Source organism: Lactuca sativa, chromosome 2, assembly GCF_002870075.4.
Source record: "Lactuca sativa cultivar Salinas chromosome 2, Lsat_Salinas_v11, whole genome shotgun sequence".
NCBI classification, from domain to species: domain Eukaryota; kingdom Viridiplantae; phylum Streptophyta; class Magnoliopsida; order Asterales; family Asteraceae; genus Lactuca; species Lactuca sativa.
Genome location: NC_056624.2, coordinates 138380831 through 138386830, shown reverse-complemented (window position 1 = coordinate 138386830; position 6000 = coordinate 138380831).

Below are 6000 nucleotides of genomic sequence, written 5' to 3'. Positions count from 1 at the left end.
CATTATAAGTTGTTTGTTATATTTAACAACAAGTCGGTCTGATATCATGTTTTCTGTCTATAATTGTGCTATGTATCAAGACAACCCAAAGAAACCTCGTTTTACTGCTGTTAAAAATATCTTTCTATATCTACATCAAACTCCAGCAACTGGAATTTGGTATCCAACAAATACTAGATTTTTCATTCAATCTTATTCAGATGTTGATTTGGGTGGTTATCAACTTGATAAAAAAAATTACAATTGTAGGTTGTCAGTTTCTCAATGGAACATTAGTGAGTTGGCAATCGAAGAAACAAACGAGTGTTTTGATCTCCACTGCTAAGGCAGAGTATGTGTTGCCGCATGTACTTCTCAAGTGATCTAGATACAAAGTCAACTATGTGACTATGCAATTAACATGAAGAAAATCCCTTTGTTTTGTGACTATCAAAGTGCAATTCATATTTTTCATAATCTAGTTCAAGATTCCAAGACTAAACGTATTGCTCTTCGATGCCATTTTATCAAAGATCAGGTTAAAGATGGTAATATCAAAGTCCATTTTTAGGACTGTTCATTATTCGGATAAAACCGAATTATCCAATTGGACAATTTGGATTGGACTATTTGGTTCGGATATTCGGATTTTTGGATTGGTTTTTAACAAAACCGAATTATTATTTTGGATTTCGGATTGGTTTTGGTTTATAAAATAAGAACCGAATAATCCAAAAAAACCGAATAAACATTTATTATTTATCTATTTATAATATATATCCACAGTTATTTATTAATTTGGTAACTTATTTTTTCAAATAGGTTCAAAACGTTTCACCCGATAAAAAAACATTAATATGTATTTTCTCTCAAAAAAATTCTATCTATAAAATATTTAACTATAATATATCTTCTTACTAGTTTTTTAAAAATTTCAAAATGCAACTAAATAATTTGTTTTTGGTTCTTGTGTAAAGTTGGGTAATATTATAATTATATATCGTGTTAAAATGTTTCGTTTTTTGAAAACCGAATTATAAAAAACCGATCCAACCGAATTGTAATTAGATCGGATCGGATCGGATTTGAATTTAGATTGGACTATTCGGATCCATGTTTTGAAAACCGAAATCAAATTGGATTCCACTTGATTGGATCGGATCAAAACCGATCCATCCAAATGAACACCCCTATCCATTTTGTCCAAACAACAAATCAACTTGCAGATATTTTCAGAAAGCCACTTGATGAAAAATCTTTCTTAAGAGTTTTAAATGGCTTTGGAATTATGGAGGCTTGTTATGTTCCTAAATCAAGCTAAATTTTCATGTCATTGATAAGGAAGTTATTGTTCCTTTGTAAAGACTTCGATACTCGTTAAACATCGAACTTGGACCTGAATCGTTCAACAGTTACTACTCATGTTCAGAGCTTCAAGGGTCTTTGAATTCGACATTGTGTTGAATCATTCAGACGTGTATCGCCTACTATTGAAGTATTGGTACAATTCTTCTTTAATTGTTTTTCTTGAGAATAAAAAAATCCAAAAAAAAAAAAAATTCCTTAGTTTTGTATTTTCTAGAAAAATCAAAAACATCAAAAAAAAATCTTTATTTTTATATTTTGTTCAAAAATCAAAAATACCAAAATCATTTTCGTTATTTTTGTCTTTTATTTAAAAAATAAAAGTTCAATTTTTTGGGGGAATATCTTGTATTCTAGACTAAAACGAATGAATTGACAGATATCTTAAGAATGATTTTTTTAACCCTTGACATTCTGAGTTTAAACCAACTTAGGATTATGATTATTCGAAAATTGTTTCTATGATCAAATTTGTTGTCACCATGAATTTGTTAGAGACTCATTTTTTCCATATTCTTAACTCATTTTCTTACACTATGCACACACTTAGATGCATACCCATCATATGTCTAGTCAAAACCAACTAGAATCGTGGTTTCCCAAAACTCTGTGTTCGTGATCTTGAGGTCATTATCGCCATGATTTCAGCTAAACCCACAAAAAATGCCTTTAAGGAATTGACAATGAACAATTTATTTTTCTAGATTTTACTAACGAATTGACAGGGGGGGACTTTTTAAGCTTCTCCATGCTTTTGTTTGATGTTCAAAATCTCATTTTTCCTTCTTGTTGCGTGATCTTAATGAAATTAACCATTACTAAGTCATTTCTTCCCAAAGAGATCCAATTTTTTATTTCATGAAATGATAGTTTAGTCTGAACATTTTTCGATACTTTAGTTACATTCAAATCAAACCTATGATTACTTGAAGTTGGTTATACTAATCCATCAAGAATCTTCTTACAACTTTTTGCTCTTATGTTAAGTTGCAAATATGTTTGACAATATAGCCTAGCTTCGATACTAATGAAAAGAGACCCTTTGATACTTCTCTATAAGTATTCGATTGTAATTTATGGGAAAACACACAAGCACTTCGACATCTCTCTTGATGTCGAAGGAAGAGAATTTTTTCCAGGGATTATACTGCTTTTATATAAAAGTATCCTTGATATCACGACTTTTCCAAATTTTTTGTTCCACTTGATTCTATCTTTTTTTCTTTGGAAACATAGTTGCACTAAAATCCTCTAGGTTTCAAGTAATACCAACTTGTACCAAGATTTTGCAAAATCTTGTTAATGATTCCATTTATTTTAACCATAAGTGGATAAGAACCAGCCTTACATGTGATCACTGTCGAAATTTGGTACTTGTTCAATGTTATAGAAATTGATGTTCAGTGTTTGGAGAATGTGATGTGAATGTTGTGTAGCTGGTGTCAGCCTACTGTTGCTTTCTCTTCGTTCGAGAGAAACCACTTATTGCTTTTACATGTGGTAGATAACGACAATATCGCTTCAGTTACCTACTTTCCACATGGAAATAATTTATTGGCAAATGATTCAAATTCAATTTTGACACCATATATGAAAAGGGGTTTGATGGTTCTAATTAAGTTTTTCCACTCACGATTTTTCTCAAGAACCCTAACCCTAATTTCTGCAAAATTCCCTTTGCTCACGCTAAATCATGTGTCAAGTCAATCAATTTAACACCACTGATGAATAAACCTCCATTCCATAGATGAAGGTTCAGTCGAACAACATCTGGTTCAGTCCAGATATCAATGCGTATCTAGAAGGTCTTCAAATGCTCGTTCAGTGTTTGAACGATCATGTTCTTCATCATGCATTATCTGCATCTTTTTCAATTTTGATGTAATGATTATCGTTGTCCTGTTCTACAACTATCTAAAACAAATCTCATAAGGTTATTACATTCCATATGGAAACAAAAGGGAAGAAGAACTTGTCTAAGAGGCAGTTCTCTTAGATTATTCAATTAGAGGTTGACATTCCTTTTGAAATCCCTTCTTTTGATCAGATATTGGTGACACTAATGAGATGGAGTATTCTTCTTCTATTAACCTTATTAGTGATTTCAAGAAAATCAAAATTACCATCTCTTTGGGGATTTTTCTTTGGTGGGATCATACGTTGCTTAACTGAAAGGAATTATGGTATTGACAAAGCAAAGTTGCAGTTGTATTTGATTTTGGCTGGTTTGTATTACAACTTGAAGGATGATTATATTTCATTGTTGTGATATGATTTCACTACCTACATCAAACATTCAAAGAAGGCAATTGAGATTGTGAGTGCTTGGTTTTGGAGCTTTATTCTTATCGAAGCATATTTACAAGGTGGTATTCAAGTTCGAGCAAATGCAAAAGTAGCTGAATTTTCTCATTTGCAGATTCCTAAACATTTGGTTGACAATCCTACTAATTTTCCTTCGATTAGGAAAATTCCTAAATCAACGTTAGGGTCGCTATCAGAGTCGAATCCAGTGTTAATTTGTTCTCGTGAAATGATGGTCGAAGTTCATCATGTTCCAAATCCCAAGAAAACCAAGTCCAAGTCGAAGGGATGGATGGTTATCCAAGAACCATTTGATGAGGAACAACCACAAAAGAAAAGAAAGTTATTGGTGTGTTAATAATTGATGGATGTAAAAAGTTGGCAATAAAACCTTTACATAAAGGTTGAAGAAGATGGCTATTGATAAAGATGATGTTGTCCATGGGACAGGAGATGATGATGAAGAAACAGATACAAAAGATTTGTCTCTACTCCAGTCTTCAAAGTACACTCGCGAAGCAAATGTAGATGATGTTGATCATTTGATCAATGATGCATTTCAACATGATTCTCCACCTGTTTCACCACTAAGGATTACCACTTTTGAATCTCATGCAGAGGAGACATGTAATATGGATGTCCCTATGAACACATATAATGTAGAGATATACATCATGACAAATGAAACACCTTCGACATCACCTCCTACGTCGACTATTGTTATTCCACCAAAGGTTCCTAAAGTTGAGTCCAATAAAGAGGAGACTAGGAGTCAAGATATTCTTGATAAAGCATCTAATGTGGACTCAAATGTCAATATTGGTGTGACTTCTGCTCCTGAAACTTTTACAGGCCTTCTACCACCACCAAATTCACCAATCAAATCAACCTTTGTTCAAACCACACCTATTCCATTCCATTCACCAACTTTTGATGGGATCCTTCATCAACCCATTACTTCCTTATTCTCATCCCACTCCACTGATCTTTCGACAGATCAAGTAATGGATAATTCTCATAACATGTATAGTGATGAAGAAGGTTTTCATTATGGATCTCTTACATTAGATCCTAATGAGGAGAATATTTTAGATGAGGCTCATATGCCAGGGAAACAATACAAAATCTTGAACTACAAGATGAACATGATTGTAACATCCCAAAAATAATGACATAAAATTTTTCATTTTTAGATTAATAGTTGTTAAAACGTATCATTTCCATAATGTGACATCCTCATATTCACGGTCATTTTAAAAATTTTATTTATGCTTATTTAAAAATCAGAGTATCCATTTTAAAGAATAAATTGCGGAATTTGCTCCCAAAAAACATGATAAAGATATTATCAAAGCATTTCCAAAGAAATGTATTTTTGTTTATATTAAAACATTTGGATATCATCGTCAATATACGGCTGCACACCCACCCCATGGCCGCACACTCGGGGTGGTGGGTCACCCACCACTATATATATATATATATATATATATATATATATAAGTAGACCCCCTTCTTTCATTCCTTTCTTCCTTTGGCTACACACCACTACTTTCTCTCTCTAGATTCTTCAACCAAGAACCCTCCAAAGGCTTCAAAAACATAAGTAATTCATCCCTTAGCACGAAAAACCTCTTGATTCTTCATGTTGCAACATTGTTCTTCATCCCTTGAAGGTGTACGGCCGCACACCTTCATAAGGATGGCTGTACACACCTTAAAGGCTCTCCAAAGTGAGAGTTTGGCCCCTATCTTCTAGTTGGACATGATCTTGGCCTTGATGCACCTAAAAGTCGACAACTTGGGCATGAACATGAAGAGGGTATGGGCGCAAACCCCTCTGTACAGCCGCACACACACCCTTAGGGTCGTACACCCACTTTGATAATCATTTTTGGCCTCAAACTTGCAATACCATTAAGCATGATACCTAGAACACTTATTGGATGCTAGTTAGGACCTTGAAAACACCTCAAAAACACCCCTCTTCATGAGTGTACGGCCATACACTCATGGGCCGTGCACACATGGCCGTACACACCCTTAGGGTGGCCATACACCTCTTTCACTCGATCACATATGGTTTTAACACTTAGTTCAAGTGTTTCCAAATCCTTAAGGTTGTTTCCTATCATGTATAGTCGTGAAATACCCTAATTTAAATCATATATGTGTCATTACATGTTAAATAGGATCCAATTGTGTTTGAGGCTTCACTTGACACTCATCATCTCATTTCAGCCTTCATACAAACCACTCACTCGAGGTGAGTTCATACCCCTACTTTTTCTGAGTTTTTAATGTTTTCAGGGGGAATACAAGTAAAAGCATAAGTAATCTTGTGTTCAAATA